This window comes from Rhodnius prolixus, unplaced genomic scaffold, assembly GCF_049639745.1.
Source record: "Rhodnius prolixus isolate KJV_2025 unplaced genomic scaffold, Rpr scaffold_6, whole genome shotgun sequence".
Taxonomy (NCBI): Eukaryota; Metazoa; Arthropoda; class Insecta; order Hemiptera; family Reduviidae; genus Rhodnius; species Rhodnius prolixus.
In genome coordinates this window covers 27,881,936-27,905,281 of record NW_027411634.1, presented here as the reverse complement: position 1 = coordinate 27,905,281, position 23,346 = coordinate 27,881,936, and the positions used below count along the sequence as shown (strand labels likewise).

At 32.0% G+C, this 23,346-nt stretch overlaps 1 protein-coding gene across 2 annotated transcripts in view; it reads left to right on the top strand.

Moving 5' to 3' along the window:
- Nucleotides 1-11,069: 11,069 nt before the first annotated feature.
- LOC141460118 (voltage-dependent calcium channel gamma-5 subunit-like) overlaps nt 11,070-23,346 on the top strand; it is a 434,126-nt gene continuing 421,849 nt past the window's right edge. Inside the window, exon 1 of one of the 2 annotated variants that reach the window (XM_074139806.1) lies at nt 11,070-11,628. The gene's annotated coding sequence lies outside the window, so the exon portion shown is untranslated. The remainder of the gene's footprint in view (nt 11,629-23,346) is intronic. The other variant, XM_074139807.1, reaches the window with a different exon arrangement.

Sequence of the window (23,346 nt, the reverse complement as noted above, 5' to 3'; positions counted from 1 at the left end):
GTCTTACTGGTGCCCAATACTTTGTGAAGTCGATTGGCGAAATCTAAAAAGTGGTTGTAGATAGATACTCCTTATCTCTTGGTCCACACTTTAGTGTACATTATTGTTTTGTTTTATTTCTAGTTATGTCACGGGATTGTACTAATAATCCTGTTATAATATTACAGATTTAAAAATCAATTTGTTGATATATAAATTATACATAATATAAACTATTAATAAGTTCAATTAGGAAGGAAGATTAGGGTTACACGTAGGGTAACAATATTTTGTAGAAACCTCTAAATGAAAAATAATAGGATAAAATAATTTTGATTCGAGTAAAAAATGAAACCAACTCAAAACTGTTCAATAAATAGTAATCAGATCCTTAAAATAGCGCCACAGTTAGCTAGGATTAATAGAAGCCTTTTCGAAATTAAATACATTCTACTTTTTCAAAATCATGGCAAAAACGTCCTATTTAGTTAGGCAGGCAGTTACAACGTCTTGGAGTGCTGACTCTTGGCATGGAAAAGCTTCATTAAAAAATAAAATGGAGCTTTTTGTTTCCCAGCTTGGTCGGAACTAATAATTATTTTATGTCTAAGGTGGTTAGCAATTTTCGGTAAATAGATTTATTAACAATTTTGGATTTTATCCACCTTATTTCAACCCATTTACAGACTAATCTGATTAACTTCTTTTTATTTAGATTCCTTTTATTACAGTCTTGAGGAGTAACAGAGCTTTTGTGATTCTCCTGTAACCTACACTAAATCTTTGATTCTTTTCTATCGTTATGCACTGAAGCACTCTCTTGATTTAATGATTCATCCTTCATAGACATTTTTTTTTTGCGATCTTCTTTATTTTTGGCCGAATCAGCAAAGCTGATTTAGTACAGTGTTTAGTGAAGGCTCACTTCTACATTTTATTCCTTATCTCTTTTCATGCTTCACTCAATTTTGCAACGGAGTCTTTTTATGGGAATATAAGAATAACAAAAGTAGACAAGAATTTGTACAGTTTTGAAAGCTAAAATTTTTGACTTTTTTTGGACGCTTGCTCCGAAAAATTGGTGCTTTGAAGAGTTTATTTACGGCTGCGATAGTTTTTATTTCATCAACTAAAGCGCGTTTTGCAGATTGATGGATTCTTAGAAACTTGTGGGGAAACACCTGCTAATTTCTGATTTTATTTCTTTGACTACAAATTTTATATGATCTACAATCAATTATTGCTTCCATTACCATAATTCATCTTCAGTTAACATTTTTTCTTCAGTTCCACTGTAGGGGGTTTTAAGCTCGTTAAAAAAGAGTCCTTGCCTAATTGGTAAGATGTGTTTGTGGTTAATTGATATCAAACTACAAAAATACGTAAATAAACAAACTGACGTACCCTAAACTTTTGTCCAAAATATCGACAGCTTTCGTTGGAGTTATTTGTAAACCAAATCTCAAACAAATCTAATATTTTGGATATTTAGTTTTGAAACAAGAGGGAATCCAATATTAATTTTTAGAGAGAAAAATATAAGTCTAAATTGAAAAAGTTCTACCTTGTTAGCTTACAAGCAAATAGGTAATTGAATAAAAACCGATCTTATCAATTTGCCAAGCTGACTATTCAATAGAATGGTTAAATTAAATCATTTAACGTAATTAACACAACAATAATGAGAAAAGTCTTTCAATGGTCGTTAAAAGTTTCTTTTGAACATGAATACAAAGCAAATGCACAAATGAAAAGATGGTCAAGTAACAAATAGCTTCCTTCAACCGTAAAACTTTTCCAAGCCTTCTTTTGTTCCTACTTAGTAATTATGGCAACATTGCATTGTTCTCTTTTCTTCAGCTTTAATTAATTTGTTTTCTCAAACTATATTATGTATAAGAATAATTTAGATAAATGTGTGGAGAGAGATAAATGTATTGCAAACGTGAGCATTTCTGCAATCGGCGAGTTAAACACGAACAATCCCAAGCAAATCTTCAAATAGATACAGTTCAAATTTTCATTCAATTTATCAGGTTAGAGAATTTGATTTTCAGTAACAAAGCTCCTGTCGTACATTAGTTGATTCCTGAATCTGACGAAATACTGTCAAAAAAATACACGTCAACGAAAGGTACAACTTTGAATGGCTTCACGAAAATAGGCCTAACTTAAATGTGTATCAATACGCTATTCTTTGTTTTATTCACCTATTCTTTGTAGGTCTAAAACTAGCCTAAAATTATTAGTGATAACTAAGGAACGGATTTTTATGTATTTAAAAATGCCAAATATTTAATTAAAATATGCATTTATTTTCGTCAATTATGTGGAAAATATGTGATTTTCTTAAAATATTTTCTGGAATATTTAAGTAAAATGGGCATTTTTTTTATGAAAATCGTGAAATGGTGGAATGATTGCATTTTTCGAGAACCTCACAGTTCAAAAGGAATGGCTTTGAATCCACATCAGCATCACTGTCAAGTTTTCCAATAACTGCATTGGCAATATACCTGCCCTCAACGTCAGTGGTTTCATCAATTGACACCCAAATCGGTCCATCTTTGATATGTTCTCGAATTTTGGTTAGTGTATCTTTATAGATATCTTCCAGGTAGTTTTTCCTCAGAGCGCTCTCGTCAGGCATTTTTTTTCCCAATATACGAGTAGGTCTCTAAGAATCCTTTGAAATGAGGATTTTTAAGTTTGTGGAAAGGGATATCTGCTCTAACCAAAGCCCGTCACAGATCTGTACTCAGAGTAGACTTACTTGATGATGGAGATGTAAGGAAGGCTTGATAGGACGTCCTCTCTTTCTTTCTGTTTTTATTCTCTATGTGCGATCCGGTGGCAATATGTTGGATGACTTGGGAACGTTGAGAGCAAGAAACGCGCTTGTCACAAGCTGTACAGTACAAAATGTCTCCATCACTTCAAAAAAGTTCTGCTGGAAACTCGCGAAGATATTTAGCAACCAGTTGTTTGTTTGAGGCCGATGTTCGTGGCATTTCACCCAAAAAAGAATACACTAAGTGACCGAACGAAATGAATTGGACACTTCAACGAACGAGCTGAAAGAACAGACAACGTCAGACAACTTCAAAGAACTAACAAGTGCCCGTCACTGTTTAGCAGCATTCTGTATAAATTACAATAACCATTGTACCCACTGTGATTCACAGCCCTACAGTCTGTGGTTCACAGTGCCTGTCAACCACCTCCCAATTATGAAAATATGCCCAAAATGAAAAATATGAAAAAATATGTACATATTTTGATTAAATATGTAGAAATATTTATTTATTTTAATCAAATATGTATAAATATGCGATAACATCCAAATATGTGGAAATATGTGAAATAAAAGTAGACTCAAACGGCTTAAAAAGTGTCAGTATGAATACTTCTAGTTGAAAAACGTCTGTAAATTGCCTAGAAAAAAATATGTAAATACATACGAATCCGTTCCCTAGTGATAACACAACTGTAAAAATTTCTTAGACGGAATTTTTGTACTATTAAAATGTAAGGATGAAGTAAACCAAAGCTATGAAGCAGAAGCTTCAAACCAGCCAAGCGACTGGTTTTTCGTTAATTTTTTAGAGAACCTAATTTGAATATTGCAGAAACATGAAAAAAAAACAGCGCCAGAAAATTATCGGTAGTAGAAAATTGATTACTTGATATTTTAACTTTTCAAATTATAAAAATATTTGATTAAGTTTTGGCCCTGACTGTAGATTTAAGAAAATTATTTTGTAATATTGAAGCAGTATCGAGTATTTTTATTTATTTATTTATTTTTTAAAGACTGCGGTACGAAACTCTGTAAAATAGAGGGCAAAACATAAATTGGAACGACTTAAATAAATTACGAAAATGTAACTAATTATCTACAAGCTATGGCAATCGAAAATAAAACTCGTGGTTTCTTTGTTAACAAAGATTTAATCAATAAATACAACAAGACGAAGGATGAACAATAGTAGTTACCATTGCGGGATTACAGATGGTGAGGAAGACAATTGGCGTCAAAGGAATGCGCAAAGAACAAAATAAAAAGGGGAAACGAATATATTATATATGTTAAAAGCGAAATGAAAAGAAACTATACATATTAAGCCTAAACTTCATTCTCAAGGGGAGCTCTTGTGAATCCATTGAGTTTTAAGGAAGACCAGTTTCATCATAAATACCCAGGAAGTTTGTGGCCTTTGTCCGCCTAAGGGCTACGATGACCAAAAGGCACATCTCCTAAGTATTGGTATACTATCGCGATCGGATTAACGTATCTCTCGAGAAGTACAGAAGTTGTACAAATTTTCAATAATAGTTGTAGCCCTTACAATGGTCTTTTCAATCAGCTTAATGATAAAAACAACATCAATTTACTTGAAAAGTCCGTGCAAAGTCAGAGAGATAGCACTACTGGTGCGTATAGAGGTTATGTTTAGTTAGTAGCATCTCTTGGAAGAACACACACCAAGTTTCAGCCAGATCGGTCTATTTCTTTGTGTTTGGCATTCGTTTGAATCGAGGAAGTCGAGTGATTTTCAAAAAAGGTCGAGGTGATTGCAGAAACGAATGGCTATTTTTCAGACTTGGACAAATCCTATTATTGGTAAGCTTGGCTTCTAGTAGCTAATCGCCGATGATTAATTTATCCCAAATAATTCAAATTTACTAAATAGCCCCAATTCATCTGCAGCGCTATAGGGATGAATATGTATAACTAAGAAAGCAAAAGCTTCTTACAATTTAGTACTATAATGTAAGTATATTTATTAAATTTTCAAAAGAGCACATGTGAATTTTGCTCGGTTTTAGGGTGAAGTGCTATTTAGAGTGAGTTTTAAACCGACGTGTCTCGTAACCTAAGTAAATGTAGTCGGATAAAGTACGCATACCATCCGCCGAGGGCAGGACATTGTCATCAGTTATTTAGTGGTAACACTAAAAGCTTCACTTTGATGGCAATAAATTTAAGTGCTTTGTTTTTATACCTGCTAAAACCAAAGTGACCTTTGAAAACACTTTTATCTAACAAATACAATGAGAGAGAAAGAGAATATTTAATGATTTTGCAAATTAATAATAACTTCTGTATACTTTAATCGGTTTTTTAAACAATTATTGAACTAATAAAAACATTGGTTTATTAATAAAGTTGATAATGGATTAACTTTTCTGTTTAAACAGGTCATACTTGATCAATAAAAGGTTGCTCTATTGTTTGGAAATCTCGGAAAATTTAGCAAAAAAGAGGGAACATAAGAGAAAAGGGTTTCCAATCTAATTGTTATTTTTTTCTTCTTTTAGTTTCCTTCTAATAAATGTATGTGGAGAAGAGCTACAATTGCATCTTTTTCTTTTTTTTACAGACATGGTAGAATTCTGAAGAGATTGCACTTTAGATCAGAACACATTACCTCACTCAAAGAACATGAAATGTACGACATAATATAGCAAAGATTAGATTCTCTTTTAAAACACCTCTTTGATGCGATGTTCACGGTGCTATCTCTTGTGTACAATTAAGGAGTGTTAAAAGTGTTTATAAAAATCAAGTTTAATGAACATTTCTCAAACAGAACTACCATTTTATTCAATGGAATGTTCACGTTCTCGAAAATAGCTCCTAGGATCTTCTGTGTAATTCGTATACACATAACACAGACGTAGATTTTGTAATTGTTTCTAGTAAAATTAGTTTTAGTGTGGTTCTCAAGTGTTGGGTTAAACTACCCTGTTTTAAGTTAAATTGCAACATAATGTACTTTTAGAAACTGTATAAAGTGATAAGAATTAAATGTGTTGTTAGTATTCAAACTTTGAAAAAATTTTGTGACTTAAAACCTTGAAAACTATTGCAAAAGAAACTAGTATGTGTGATTACATTCATCTCATTTCCTTTACGTAGTAGCGAGAAAATTTAGGACGAGAAAATGAAAAGTTTTTAATGGAAGAAATACAGCTTTTGGTAGAAGAAAGAGAAAGCAAGATCACAACTCTAAGCTAGGAGGTTCCTATAATTGGTGTGAAAGTTTGGAAAACCGATGTAAGACTACTTATTTTCTGTAAAAGTGGAGGAAAAAACGCTAGTACTACGACATCGATTGATAACTTTAAATGTTAAGCGAGAAAGGCCTCTCATTAGAACAACAACAGTCTGGAACAAATGTGTAGGGACCACAAAAGTTAGTAGAGAATGGTTATACCATTTATATAGCGAAACGATCTGTTAATTGTGTGTGCCCGATTAATTGAAATCTGTTGAAACAGAAGGTCTGCTTTTTGTAAATAAGGGAGAAAAAAACATTTACATGACAGAATCTGCAGATATTATCTAAATATTTGGTTCTTAATTACAAGAAAGTTATGTATTTACAAAATAAATAATAGAAAATGTAGAATAATAATGTGACCGCACTAAAAGATTCGTGTGAATATCATATTAACTTAGTTTTTTAACTTTGATGAAATCTTTTTATTCTTTTTCTAAGACGTTATTGGGGAAAATTATGCGTGTAATTATTATTAGTTGAAACAACTATTTATGAAATAGAAGAGGCTTAATCTTAGTTAAAAGAAATTAAAGAGCAGGGACACTAGCTTGGAAAGAAATATTGGTTCATAGATTTATATAGATAATCAGACCGAAATTTTGGAGTCTGCTTCAATCAGAAGTTTTCGCCAATTTTGCTTTGAATTGGGACGGTCCTAATCTACTGGGAAATGAAACATTCACAAGGTTTGGAAAAAAAGGAACGTTTAAGGATTATCCATCCATGGCGCAGCGACTTTCATTATTTTTTATCTAAAGCTCATCCTTGGTAATTTGGCCACTCGACATCCAACCCATTAAAGAGTATACTGCTGCTGTACTTTGTCCATAGTATTCGTTTGCTGCCCTGGGAGTAAAGAGCATGAATAGAGGTGTCCAAAGTCCATTCTATTGCACACAGAGAGTTTGTGACTCCCATACTTATGGACAGTCGTAGCCAGTTAATAGGCGGAGCGCAATCACTCCGGGACAGGACTTATCAGACTGATGGAAATAGGAATCGTCTTACAACTTCTCACACAGTATTCAGCCGCAGTCTATTGTGAGCTCTACGCATGTTGGATGATAATGTGCTCTGAACAGTAAGAGAAGGTAAAAATAGTAAGGGTATTGAGTAGTCTTAAATACAGATAAATATCAATAGAAAATTCACAGCATTGAGTAATCCGAAGACTTAGCAAAGTGAATTCTGCTCTCTGTTCATGCTAATCTCCAAAGTCCAAAAACTGTATTTTTCTTTACAGCTGAAACTTTTTTATTCTTGCTTGTATTTTATTTATACACCATTACTTTGACTATCGCTGAAATATAACAGAAAAAAGTTTTCTAATAAAACTCCATCTTGAACCAAATTTTTTTTTTTTAGCCCAGAAAATGAGAAGTACTTTTGTTTTTCATAATGTGAACAAATATTAATTTTTTTTCTTCTTTATAAAAGAAGTATTTTTCATACAACTAAAAATTCTTTTGTTTTTGTTATTATATTTTCTTAGAATTACATAAATTATTTGCATTATTAAATTTTTCGGAAAGATGAAAGCTTTTTTTTGTTAGTCTTGGAAAGTAGTAGACTAAATTTGGCAAATTATTTTTATGTTATTTAGTTTGAGGGGACTTCGCTATTAAGGAGAGGTTATTAGAGGAGAAAGAAGTTGGAGATATAAATAATAAAATAAATACAAAGTGCCCGCTCAGCACGTTGCGGCTTACTTGAACGGAAAGGATTGGGAGGCGTTGGCCAAATATTGCCTTGCTGCTTTGTTTCGCCGTGCTTTATTAACATAGTATATGTTTACTAAAATTTACTTACTTATTAAAATATATAATATATATTATAAAATAAATAAAAATTACAATCATATTTAAATATATATATATATCACACTGTTAATTTCTGATTCACTAAAAATTACTTCACTATATCTGAACAGACTCCCCTGACGGTCAGAGTACCATGTGGACGTCTTTATGGCTAAATATTCTAATTAAATTTTAATTACTTAAATTAAATAAAGTTTGTTTTATTATTATATGATTTACAAATTTGTGCATTATGATTTCTATAATTTATACATATTTTTTAAAAGAAGTAATTATAAGTTATGTATCTTTTTAAATTGAATAAAGACTTATTTAATTTCATATATGGGTCATTCCATGTCAAATCAACACAAAAAAAGACCATTTTTGACCTCACCATCTCGGATTTTCTTGAAATTTGGCACATGTGTACTATTGGTATAGACTTGGAAAAATATGAAATTTTACTGTGATATGTCAACTGGTTTATGAGTTACAGGGCTGTAAAGTTGCCAAAAATGGGCCGAAAAACAAGGAACCCCGTGTTTTTGAATTACTGTAGAAGCTTTCCTAAGTAAGCTACAGACTTGGGATTGGTGTCATTTTATAGCATATATAATGCCCTTTCCTGTGATATGCGACACCATATGGGTTAGGATTAATAAAGTTTGTTAAATTTAAATTTAAAATTTAAATTTTAAATTTTTTAAAAAGTACATATTTTAAAATTTTAAAATTAATTCTATGAATAGCTAATAGTGTTATGAATCACTGGGCAAAATATTAATTTGGGACGACAATGGCTTCATTGTTAAAAAAATTTAAGACTAAAGCTCCTTTTCATGGAAAATATATTTTAATAAAATTAAAGTAATAAATAAATTGAAAATAGTAATAATGAATCAATGAATCATAATTAATAACTATTAAGATTTAAAATATTGATTTTGAAATCATTTTTAGAATTAATAATTATGATTACAGTAATTATTCATATTAATTATAATATATTATTTTAATGAAATTATGCAGTTAATCAAATTATACAAAAATAATTCAATTCAATATCTTTGTTTAAGAACAGTCTTCTTTGGCTGAGATAACAGCCTCTTTAAGTTGGTTTAAGTCGGCAAAGGGCCTTGTGATGGCGTAGGGGGTTCGGTAAAGAGACTGGCAGCTCGTGCCAGTTTGCAACGACCCTATGGAAATCAAATCCAAACTTCACTACAATTTTTTGAGTGGGCAGTAGAAAACATCACCAACATAGACTTTGCATATTCAACCCAGGAAGACTATGTTGAATCTGAGTGTTTTTTAAAAAATCGGTTTGCTCAAGCATTGGCTATTAAAGGAACACAGCAATACCATGCTTTCATTCCCAGAAGTCAATCCAAAATATTGGTTAAAAACGTTTCTATGAAATCAGAAGCTTGCGAAGTTTCAAAATTCCCTGATAAACTAAAATTAGCCGACATATCAGGTTATATCAGTGTAGTCTATAAAGAAACTGGTGGCTTGGATATGTTTTAGAGAAAAATGAAGAACTGGATGAAGTAAAAGTAACTTTTCTTCATCCAGCTGGACCCTCTAAATTATCTCGTATCCAAGAAATGCTGATATTCTTTGGGTCTCAGTAGTGGATGTTTTGATAAAAATTGATCCTGTGACTCTGACAGGAAGAACTTACATATGTCCTTCTAGAAAGTGATGCATGTCAAACAAATGAAGCCTTTTCAAGCTTAAAATTTAACAAACTTTATTAATCCTAACCCATATGGTGTCGCATATCACAGGAAAGGGCATTATATATGCTATAAAATGACACCAATCCCAAGTCTGTAGCTTACTTAGGAAAGCTTCTACAGTAATTCAAAAACACGGGGTTCCCTGTTTTTCGGCCCATTTTTGGCAACTTTACAGCCCTGTAACTCATAAACCAGTTGACATATCACAGTAAAATTTCATATTTTTCCAAGTCTATACCAATAGTACACATGTGCCAAATTTCAAGAAAATCCGAGATGGTGAGGTTCAGACCCCGTATTGATTTGACATGGAATGACCCATATACAAAGTGAAGAAAAAAAATCTAGTCAAACAGTTGCATGACTCTCTTTTACAACTGACTTACTATACTGCTCTTCAAATTCGAATAGTAAATTGGGAAGTTATAGTGTTGTTGATTATTCATTTTAGTTATATATTTATCCGTCCCTTATGATGTACAAAAGAAAGGTTTTACAATGTACTGAAATGAAATGTTAACAATCTCCATTTGATATAAACCTTTTTATTATTTTTATTTCCTAGAATGTTATAAATTACATTTTATACAAAACTAGCTGTACCCGTTCACACGTTGCTGTGTTTGAACAAAAAGGCAGTTTTGATACATCAAACATAATTTATTGATGACCAAATGTATACAATACATCGAAATGAAAATTAACAATAAAATTATCCCTACTTCAGAGTACAGTAGTGTCCTTGCAAAGGTATCATTTCTACATAATGTGAAAAATTCAGTTAATGTTGTTGGCGGTAGTGACATTGCTCTTGCAGGTACATTTTCTGATGTAAAATACACACGCTGTCCATTTTCAAGATGTACTGCTAAATGAACAACCGTTGAATATCGTTCATGAATGGAAAATGATATTCAGGTAATACGCCATACAGCCTCATTGCTACTTATGAAGCGTCCCAGTTGATATTGGGTGACTTCATCGTTAGATGCAGTTGTATTTTCCACTCTAAACATATTTGCAAATATATTTTATAGCTTTCACTGAATTGCAGTACCCAACATTTATGTGTGCGTTATACGTTTTTAGTAGTAATGGAGAATATGGTACTACCCAACGATTATCAACATCAATAGTATTGTTGAGTTCTTTTAGTTTAATGGATTTTCCACCATCTTCGGTATAATTTATTCTCGTATTAATAATTGCAAAAAACTGTTTTTCATGGTTTTCATGGTTACACTTTCAACAAATATTACTAATTAAATGTTATTTTGATATTTTTGGGATATTTATTCGAGTGCACCTAGAACCCCAACTCTGATTTTAAAAAAAATTTGCAAAAACCTTCCCGGGGATATACCTAATAATTTCCCAAATTTTCACGGCGATTGGATGTATGGTTTTTGAATCTATCGAGTACAAACAAACAAACAGACACACATTCATTTTTATATATATAGATTGAGTGCGTGCAATAAGTGTGCAAAGTTCAAAAAAATGTTAAAGTTATTTTTCAGAAATTCTCCAAAAATTGGAAAATTTATTGAGTAAAGTAGCTATTTTCAGTTCAAGAAAATTTCTAAGTGAATTTTTTCAAAACAAGTGCCGATCATTCCAACCCCGGCCCCGAACCTTTATTTTTTATTTTTTATTTTCCAAAATATAAAAAAAAATAAAAATACAAAAAACTTTGTGTAAAGCAAAAAAAACAAAACAACCCTTTCATATTCTTATTTGAAGGGGAAATAGCGCAAGCGCTACACTATGGCTTTAGACCTTGAGGGGGTAGTGGGTTAGGCGCAAGGTTTTCTAAAGGCAAGTTTCAGTAACAGCCGTGGCAACTATATCGGTTAGTGCCCTGTGCTTAATACGGGTTACAATTCCGGAAGTCGTTATTTAACACCCGTCGCGGATAATTACGAGTGCCAAGCTAAATTAAAAAAAATAAATAAATAAAATAAAATAATTGTCACCTCAATAACGGGATAGACAAAATCAATTATAGAAACAAGTTATAGATACTTCTCAATAGTTGTAAGTTTAAATTTTATACAGTTTATATTTATATATCTCAGAAAAAAATTAAAGAAAATAATTGAGGACTAAAAAATAAAAATTCTAGGATTATTTAGCATTTATTTGCATGATTTGTTTATTTAAAACTTTTATTCTTATTTAACATTAGACCATCTCTCCATCAATCACGACAACAGACTAATTTAAGCAATTTGGCATGAACTGTTAAAAATAATAGATTGAAAAATGCGCATATTTAGGCGACAACTATTCGACTAATTTCTCTTCCGCAAATTTTAGAAGTTCAGTGGACCTTTACTGCCTTAAAATATCCATCATCGCCAAAGATAAAACAAAAGGAAGTTTTTGTCTATTTAATTAAATCAAAGAATTTATTTTTTTTAATAAATAATCCTAACGTTGAAACTCAACCCAATTTGAATGATATTAAATCAATTTAAATGGGTAAATATTTGGAACATGGAGACATAAAATGAAACTAAAAGTCCCAACTAAGACAATTTTATTTTTTATTCGAGAAAATTGAAAAATAATTCGGTTATCCCACGTTTTCGGATTCGTTACAAACAGAGATGAAAAGAATTTGTAGTAAAAGTTTCATTGTATGCCACTAGTTGAGTTTTTTTTTAGCGTTACCACGACGAAACGGTAGTCCACGATAGCATTCATCCTTTCAAACAGGCAGACAGTACTTGGCAAATTTTTTAGTTACCAGATAATTTTGCGGGTAAAAAGCAATTGTCGCCAAAACTAGTTTGGACGATAGAACTGCTGGTTATTTGGAAAATTAATTGTTTACAACAAAGTTCAATTTTGCAAAATCTTTAATTTAAATCTCAAAACATTTGAAATGTAGAAGAATGCAAAGATATTCCTTCGCAGAGTAAGATTTTAAGAGCCGAATTATATTAATTAGGTAGAAACAATACAGATGTTACTTTCTTTTAGCAAAAAAATTAAATTAAATACGGAACACAATATTAATAAACCACTCATTTTCTTTGAATTAACAATAAAATTAAAGGAAAATAATAATATTCAAATTAATTTAAATATTAATAAAAATACAAATTAAAATTTCTTTAACTTGCGTTTTTCTTTTTAAATTGAGCCAATAAAGAGACTTATAATGCGTGTTCAGTAAACATTAGCTACATTCAAATTAAATCTAAAGTTTGTTTGATCAACACAGTGTCGTTTACAAGTTATTTTTACAAACTTAAAAGTGATGAAAGTCCTAAAATAACGAAACAGTACTTTTAATTTAATAATTAGTTTAAAAGAATTGGTATTTACGAATATGTTATTAGGAAGGCATTGTGCGTAGATTTCAGAATTGTCTAACAAAATGATGCAATCGTTTACACAAATAATGATTATGCAAATCAAGAGATTATCTATCTCTAATTATTTTAGTATAGTGCAGGCTAAATCTTTTAGTGTTATTGAATTAATTAATGATGTACCAAACAAATTAGAAGATAATTAAATTTATTTATTGTTTGATTAGGAACATACTTTCTTTATTGTCAATTTAGCATATTGCTGACCTTGATTTTAATGCTATCTTTGTCAATTATTGAACCAATACTGTACTTGATTATTACGGAAATCTCTCTGTAGATCCACCGTTTACAAAGATGGTTGATTCTTCAAGTTACTACAAGTAACTAAGTGGTTCATTGAAGTATTATTATTTGCTTGTCATCGTTTTCTTCTTCTTCCCTTCAAGAATTAGGTTTGTAGTCTTTCAAAATTTCACAGTAGCCACCTTTTCCATGGCTTACCCACATCTCTTCAACCAGAAGGCCGTAATGAATGTCCTGCTTAAGAAGTTTGTGTGGTGTAACTAGCTTTCCTTAATCGTTTTTTTTTCTTCTCTCAGTAATTGGAAATATTGGCCCGAGATTTCTGGATATCCTAATTCATAATTGTTTACTCCAGGGTTGCCTGGGCCTTTTTAATATTAATAGCTAATAAAAACCCTTCAGGAAGTTTGAACTGGAGACTTGATTCTGTATTTAATTCTTTAATGCTGTTTTGGACTCGACTTTCTCTTTGAAAGCCATCAATGGTAGACATGTTCTGACTAGTTTCAAGAAATTTTACCAGCCCAATTTGTAGCTTCTCTTCGTCGTAGCAAATCAAAATTATTCTTTAACGCAACGCAACGATATCCGTTGTATAAAGTTATACAAGACTGTGTTTTTTTAATTTTAATTGCCTAAAACAATGTTTACAATTCGTACACTGATCAGAGCAGGAGATGAACTACTCCCTACCTTATTGCACGGTTTACTCTCATAGGTTAAGTTTTCTCCTTCATGGTATTTACAATATGTTTCGATCGTAGAAGCTTTTATTCATGTTTATAAGTTGCATTGGGTTACATTATACATTTTATCTCGTAGAGTTACTTAGCTTCTATCTTAAATATATTTTAAGAATCCAGAATCTTTTTCCCTATCCTGAGATTACCTGTTGTGATAGCTGTTGAAAATCAGCAGTTGTAGCTTCTATAGTTTCATTAATGAAATTCTTTGGCTCATTGTCACTTTAGTTACATTTCATAGAAGTAATTGGAATTGTTTTTTTCTAAATCGTTAAATGAGGATATTGTGCAGTCAGTGAGGGCTACAACAATATGTTTCGTTTTCTAAAAAATTTAGCAGAGATTTTAATTAGTTAAGTGCGAGTAATTATTCTGTTGGCCTATCTCGTGGCAACTGAAATAGTTTGTTAAAATTAGTAATGATGTTAGAATTAAGAATTATAATATTTAAATTAAGTATAAACTTCTTTTTAAGTATAGAGTTGGACTTGAACTATGTTTTTAGTGACATCTGTCATTTCATGGAAATGCTCTATTTTTCGGAACTTCGCAGCTGCTATTTCGGAAGTCCTTGTAAAACTTGATCGTCAATACTGAATCCCTATGGGTATTGAATATTTCCTGTCAGTGAAAAAAAGGACAGTTGGCTGAGTTTCGTACTTCAAGCTTTACTCAAGAATTTCTCCTCAGGATCTAGGAGGTTGCTTCCTAACTTAAACAGAAAAGTAATTTTCGTACGTGGCTGTCCTGCGGAGTCCTAGCAGTTCGTGAGTCTACATTTAAGTTTTCACTGTAAACATGTTAAGGAGATATTTAGGGCTTTTATTATTATTATAATACAACTAATCATGAGATAGGCAGAGCAGTTAAGTCTGTCGTTAATTAGCTTTGTCCAGCTTAAAGCGCCTGGATTTTGGTAAAATATATTAGTAAGTGAGAGTGATGATGCTAATAAGAGGTTTACAATTTCTTTTACTTTACCATCTACTGACGTCAGACCTATGTATTTTCTTTGAACTTTTGTAAAAACCGTATTACTCATCACTTTGAAACGTACCTTCAAAGAATATCTTGAAACAAACTTTTTCAGTTTGTATGAACTTGAAACATCATATTCTATGTTCCAATTTAACTTCTGAAGTTTTATAGGATTGTAAAATCCAGAGTGAAAAGGCATATTCCTCTTTGAAGTAGGTGTTTTAATTGTATGACTATAGCTTCTAACTTAGCAATAGCTGTGTTTAGATTGAATGTAATTTCAAGCTAATGGATTGGTTGTTGTCAAACCATACGGTTTAAATTTGTTATTTTAAACCTTCACTATGTAATACGGTGCTGCCTTACTAATCAAAAGAAGCACTAATGTGATTGATAGTAACAGTTTTTCACTAAAACGACCCTAATTACGGAAATTTTAACTGAAAATTCAAGATTTTCCTTGATTTATTTTTGTTATTTGTTATTGCAAAAAAAATACCACAATTTGTTATAAAGTTTAGTTTTAGTTTTCACAAACGAGAAGGTTATTTCATATCTTTCTAAAGTGTTGTTTCAATGTTTTATTGTGTTTTTAAAAACTGTATAATGTGATTAACCATTCTAATTTTTTGGAAATGACATTTTGAGGAAAATGTTTAACCTGGATGTTTGGAAATTAAGTAAGAGAAAGAAAGGTGTAGAAAATGAGAAAGAGAATCTATGACGTGGAATAGAAAAGTTTTCGAGACGAATTGATTGCTGAAATACGATGCAAACACAAACCTAGACCCTACAAGACCTTCACGAGAAACAACAGTAACACTACAATTTAATTTAAATTTGATAAACCATTTGTAAGATAATTATTACAAGGGAAAACATTATGAGTGTTTAAAAACCAGTTTTTCCAATCAGTCTTCTAAATCTTTTATTAGTAAAATACAATTTGAAATAAATACAAAACTGAAATTGTTGAGGATAAAAACATTCATTCATTCTGGTTTAGATGGTACAAATAGGCAATGAAATTAGTAAATATATTGAGGTTAAGACTTTCAAATTGGGCAGAAACATATAGTAAAATTCCCGAAATACAAAGTGGGTTTAGAAAGACGCGCAGTTGTTTGGATAATGTGTTTGTGTTGATTTCCACAATTAATTCCAATTTGATCATGAAAAAAACTCCTGTGTTGGGTCTTTTTATTGATTTTCAAAAAGCTTTTGACTCTTTGAGTCATGTTAAATTGTGGGACAAGCTAAGGACCTTGGGGGTGAGCGCCAAATTTTTACGCATAATGATCAATTTTTACAATGAAGCCAAAATAAAACTGGATGTAAATGGAGCTGTAAGTGAGGAAATAGCGATTAACAAGCGAGTATTGCAGGGTGAATCCTTGAGTCCTCTCCTCTTCAATCTATTTATTTCTAATGTAGAGGAATATTTCATAGATCATGGAGTTTCTGGTATTAAAATTAATAATAACATTGATCTGTTAATGTTATTATACGCAGACGATCTTGTAATACTAGGAGATTGTTGGTCAGATATGCAAAAGAAAATTAGACTTTTGGCAGATTACTGTAAATGTCATTGTCTTCAGTTGAACACATCTAAGACTAAGATGATGTGCTTCCAAAAAGGAGGAAAACGAAAGGTAATGAGGGATTTATACTATGAAGAACAAAAGATTGAAATAGTTCAAAACTATACTTACTTGGGTGTCCCCCTTTCTACGTCTGGTAGGTTTTTAATAGCTGCCAATCACTTCAAAAATAAGGGCTTAATGGCTTTCAGTAAGATTAAGGGAATACTTAGAAAGGGCAGAGTGGAATCCAATGAGGGTCGCATAAAACTGTTCTCAGCAATAGCCGAAGCTACCTTATTATATTTATCGGAGGTTTGGGCTCTCAGATATTTTGATGTGGTTGAGCAATGTCAATCCAAATTTTTGAAATCCATCTTTCTACTCCCTCGAAATACCCCAAATTATCTACTCCGAACTGAGTTGAGTATAAGAGAGTTAAAAATTAAAATATTTTCCAGAATAATTAATTGGTTAGACAAGATACAGAAAATGTCACCAGATCGTCTTCCCAAAATTTGCTTTGAAAAATTGCTGGAATTAGATTGTTCTCCTCATAATTCCGTAGAACTTAATTGGGCCTCTCAGGTAAAACAGCTTTTTATAGTGATAGGAGAACAGAATATATGGGAAAACCAAAATAACTATGAATTCAAGAAACTGAAAACGGATTTGGTTTCTAAGTTAACCAACCACTCTTTCTCACAGGATGTTGTCCGGATATTGAATTCCAATTATAACCCTTTTTACAGGAAAATATCTTCTTTGGACTTTGTTGAGCCCTATAGCAACTTTAAATGCTCTATCATCAAAACAAGAATTATATGTCAGTTGCGAATTTCCTGTATTAAATTAATAAGATTATTTCACAAAGGGAATAGTTATGTGCTGGATAGCTCAAAAAGTTGCCCGATATGTAATTCAGGTGAAAGTGATGACTTAAATCACTTCTTTATAGGTTGTCCCTTGTTGGCAAACCTGAGAGAAAGATTTCTGCGGGATTATATCCAAAATTGTAGCGAACCTCTTGTGGATTTGCTACAAGTATCGAGTTTAAAGCAATTAAACGATATTTATTATTTCGTGGATGGGGCATTTAAAGTGAGAAATTTAGTTTTAGATTAACAAGGAGCACATCTGTTAATATTCACACACATTTATTAATATATATATATAAAAGAAAAATAATAATTTTTGTTTAGTTATATTTAGAACCTAGAATATATTATATTTCCGTTAAGAATCTTTTTCCAGTTCAAATTGCTAGGCTCATTATAATTTCTTTCTTAATTATTTGCTATTAAGTGCTTTATTTATTTTGTACTTCTTTTTATGTGTGTTGTTTTTCTTTGTATCTCTGTCTGATTTAAGTTTTTTTTTTTTAATAATAATAATGTACAAACCTCTTTGTATAGACCACGGTCTCAAGCAAATAAATAATAAAAAATAAAAAATAGGCAATGAAATAAAGTAAATTAGATTTCTTTCTGTGTTTAAAAATCTTTAACAACTGATACTTTTTTTTTTGTTTAAATAATAATTACGTGGAAGAAAGCAGTCTATTGGTTGTTTTATCAGATTAGCCACCAATTGGTTCTATTCTTTATCGATTCTAAACAGAATCTGTCCTTAAGAGTCAATTGTTAAGAGCAGAAGAACAAGAAAACAAACTTCTAAAAGAAAAAGAGGTTTTCTGTCTTCTGAGATTTATAGATTTGTGGATCTAAATTAAACAAAAATAAAATAGAATAAAGATAAGTTAGGTAAATGAAAGAAGTGAGAAGTTTTGATAAAGGTAAAAAAAAAGAAGATAAAAACGGAAACGGAGGAAAGAGGGAATACAAAAAATGTATAAATAGTGAGTAAGAAAGCGATGGTAACTTGTTGAGAGTTATCTGGTGTTGAGTTGTTGAGTAGTAAGTTCCTACTGTGAGCTTTTATTCCTTCTCGGTGAACTTTAAAATAGAAAAAAAAAGAAATAAAAAATTTAAAGCATTAAAAGTTATTTATCTCTTCTTTCTACTTACTTCCATGGTTTACTTTCAATACCCCGCGTCTGAGAATAATTTCACTCGGAAATAGATGTTGCTACAGTTCTGTTTGGTAGCCACATTTATTTAAGTGCATAGTCAGTTGTTGTCTTCTTATTTTCTCTTAATCTGTTAGTAATAGAAGGTACCAGCGATCGTGCAGAGTATTTACTGGAAAAATTGGCTGTAAAAAGTAGACTGTGGAGTTTACCTAAGTGGAAGGTTCATATTTGTTATTTCGAATGGGTGCCACATGAAAGTAAAATAGATAAAATAAGCTCTGAATAGAGCTATTTACTGAATATGAGTATTTTTCGATTTGTTGAAAGGAAGGGTATTTTTCTCGAATACAATTCCAAAGATTTCACTTAACTTCGTGTGCTCATTGCGTATGTCAAGATATTGTCCTTTATTTGAATTTTTTTTTCTTATGGTAATGCTTGGTAGGCAGTTTGTAGGGATTTGGACTTACTAGAACTGAAGGGTTCAGCTAAGTATTCCGAACATCTACCGACTCCATTCACTGCAGTCACAAATTCCATCCGTATCAGAACCATTCTCTACGATCTACAAGTACCTTTTTTTCAAGACCCTAATCTCCGCCAGATACAAGAAGTTTCACTCTCATCTTTCCGCACATCCCGATCCTCTCGTTGACCAGCTTTCAACTTTGATTCTTCCAGATAACCCCAAACGTCGATTGATACGGCGCTGACTACGCGGTTTACTCGGAGGTGCAGCCCAATAATTGACTCAGTGGAAAGCCACCGATTCTCTGTTACTTCCAGTCATCTACTTTACTTGTTGCAGGGATAATTGCGCTTGCAGTTGTAAATTTTAATAAAGTTTCATTGTTGTTGCAGTTTTAATTTTTTTTTTTTTTTTAATTTATTAGTTAAGTTACTCCAGCGCTTGATACACTATTAGTAACAATGACAATAACTGACACTACTACAAACTCACTAACTGAGGGGAGAAGTTACCCAGTGATAACACTCCCTAAGTCGTCTCCAGGATTAGTTACTCTCTTCAGAAGAGAGAAAATCGCGAGTCCACTGGCGTTTTAATCGTCTCTGGGAGGATGATCTGGATGGTGATGAGATGATAAATGGCGGACAAGAGGATTGGAATGAGAGTGCAAGTTCTGATGAAAACTTTTATAGCAAGTTCGAGGCGAACTGACCTACAAACGGAATTTCCAGGTCTTTGTGGATGGTTAGATTTGAAACGTAAAATGGAGCGTTAACGATAGTGCTGAGAATTTTAGACTGAAGCGATTGAATTCGTTGAAGATTGGAGCGTTTTGTTGAACCCCACAGTTCAATACCGTACGTCCAGGTGGGTTTTAGTATGGAATTGTAAATCAGTCGTTTGTAATTAAGTGAAGTTTTGAACGTTGGTTTAGTAGTCTTTTAATTAGTCGATAACGCCTGTTAACTTCAGTTCGTTTAAGTCGTGTGTGCGGGTTCCAAGTCAGTCTTTTGTCTAAATACAGCCCAAGATAACGGACAACATTGGCAGGAGGAATTGGAATTGAGTCACAGAAGATCGGAGGAAGAGTGATGCGGCGGAGAGTGAAAGTAATATTTTTAAATTTTAAAGTCAATTTTCAACCATTAATCGTTATCTCGCCAATTTTTATAGCCGATTATAGTAGTTATTTACATTTTTGTGATTGTAAATTGTTCCTCATTAGATTAGTTACTTCATAGTTCAAGTGGAATATTCTTAAATCGTGATTAAATAATTCTTTGCCTTTAAAAAAATGATTCACTCTTAACGAGCTGTGCTATTATCTTTGCTACTCTAAGTAGTGTCCTAAAATGCATCAAGCAATTCACATGGCCATCTAACTTCTGCAATTTCCACATTTTCAAAAATTAAAGCAATTTTAGTAGCGAAAACAACATGAAGTCGGTTTAATAAAGAAATTGGATCTGATACACTCCTAAATAGAAGTTTAATAGCCTTCTGCATTGTGTGCTATTAGCAGAGTATCTCAGTCGGAAGATAATAAATATTGCTGCAGCGAAGCCGCTTCAGCCCCAGAACTAACAGCTCTGGTAACATTATTGTGGTGACATAATTCAAAGGCAGAACAACGCTGCTCGCCGCTTTTAGCCTTCTGTAATCATGGGGTGCATCAAGTCTTTCTACCTTATTCCCATTATATTAGCTTCGCTTTCGCCCATTTGCTATAAGCAGAGTTATTAGGACCGCGTCCAATGTTATAAATAGATTCATTACTTGACATAATAGTTTTAAGACGGCCTCAGTAAATAAAAAGTGTTTTACCGTACATGGGTATGCAAAAAGAAGTAAATATCTCTAAATAAATATATAAAATACAAATGGCAACATTATAAACTTGATATTTACGTATACATTGCCTAAATATGTAAATGATTCCATTTTTCATGTTATTCTAAAGAACAGAAATAATTAATCCACGGGAAGGATTTTGCGAGAAAAGCTCACTTACACAGGATTTCCACAGTCTGATTATCATTTTTGTAATCTTGCGTAATTTGTATCCAGATTAAAAGTTATTTCTTCAAATTCAATGAGCTTTGTCTATAACATTTGTTAATTAACGTTCACACGATTTGTTCTTTCAGTGAAAGTTTCAATATTGAGTTTACCGCAAATATGTCTGGAGTCAGAAAAAGTAGGTTTTTTTTTTAGAAACAAGTCAGAGTGCATAAAACTTTATATTTTGATTAGGTCGCACCAGGGAAAAGGACCATAACTTAGTCAACAAAACTTCAAAGCCTGAAGTATTTTATTAAAAGTAATAATTGAAATCTTGGAAATGATACCAACTAATAATTTAAAAAAATAATACAAACATTGTATTTATGGTCTAAAAACTTTTATTTGAAATATTTCATTCAGAAAATATCTGATATTAATAGAAATTTGGATAAATTTCCGGTTTTGAAGCAAAGTTCCGCGAAATTGAGAGGATTTTTCTCTTTTTTGCCTAGAGATTTTTGCAATGCCTCCTTTGAAAATAGAGTAGAGGGAAAATGGCGGTTCTGGCGCACCTAAATTGTGGCAGATCCAAACACCTCCAAATCTGACCGGGTAATCATCGAGTTCAACGAAGCTGTAAGCCATACCCATCAGCACCATTCTACCCCCACCTATCAGCGAATTTGACGAGGCTGAAATCCGCACTATCACAAAAGAGGAATCGTTTTAAAAGATCTAAAGATTTAAAAGATTTAAATCGGTATAGATACACTCAGATCTCAGAACTGATAAATACTAATTTTGTTCAGAATAATGTTTGAAATAAATAGGTTTATGACAGAGAAGATTAAAATAAACAACAGACTAAAGGTTTCTTTTTAAGCGTATGCTTATTTTTTTTCGAAAAATGAGTTTAAAAAAGCACTCACACAAAACAAATAAGGTGAAGGGACCGGTAATTTAGAGCTTAAGAAAAAATTCGAGTTTCGTTTCGAATATCTTCCGTTATTTTGGCTCCAGGTGTTGGTTGGTACAATTGTGCCGCTCCTTTAGATTATATTATGTATTCAGTAAATTCAATATTTATGTCAACAAAAATTATTACTTTTTTTAAAGTATTTCAATGACCCAGTGATTGACATACCGAATTTTCGGTGGTACCAGTGTTTGACATGGGGTGGGACCAGTGATTGACAACAAGTATATTCCTGAAACGACCTAAAAAATTCAAAATACCTAAATCACTGTATTTTTCAACTAATATTTTTCAACATTACGCTTTTTCATGCAGTTATTGACGTTCAACCCTTATACAACCATCCAACCGGAGAGTTTTAAATACGTTCAAACCTTCTAGGGCATCTGCGTCATTCAATTATCGAGAATTATACAAAATGTTCAAACTAGTATTGGTTACATTGGCTCAAGAAACAGTTCGCTTATCCTTCTCGCAATATTAGGATGACGGTCCGGAATGCTTTCTACCAAGATTTACCTGATAGGTTATTATTGAAAGGGTTCGGTATATCTAGTTTTTTAATAAGTTGCCACACACTCATCAGTAAAGGGCTTTAAGAGATGGGAAAACCAGCTCTGGCAACGGACGTGATCCACAAAACTAAAAAAATCCTCTTCCGAAGAGGAGAGAACTGTACTTGGCATTATTCGTCTGCTGACTGTACATTTACCTTTCACTTTGTACAGTAGGGTAACTCGAGCGACTGGGTGCTTTTTAGCAGCTTTACTAATTGATGTTCCTTGACCTACAACTACCTCCCGCAGTTAACAACAAATTATTGGCATGAAATTTTCTTCACTTATATACTACACATTACTGAGTTATAAAGTATATGCTATAGTTTTCTTGAGTACAGATCCATTAGTCGAGAAGATATTGAAAGTTGAAATTTTTTTGGGTCATGGTTTTGCTATGAAATAGGGCCCTTACCTTAACAAAAACTTACAGTTTTAAAAGTTAAGTATAAGGGTTGATTAAACGCCAAAAGGTACACAAATCAGCAGTTCCCAACATTTCATTAATACTTCATTGATATAATTTAAGTAATTTTACTGCATTAACTTTTCCTTCACATTTTTTAGAATTTATTAGATGTCACAGACCCTTATGCTGGCCATTTTCGTCTACAAAATATTTACTCAAGTAGCACACCATTTAACTTAGATTGACTGTAATATCTATTTATCTATAATAATCAAACTATTAATCACAGGTGAAAAAGAAAACGTTATAAAAAATATAAAAAAAATAAGAGGCTAAAAAATTCATAAACTTTTTTTACTTCAATGATTTTATGCA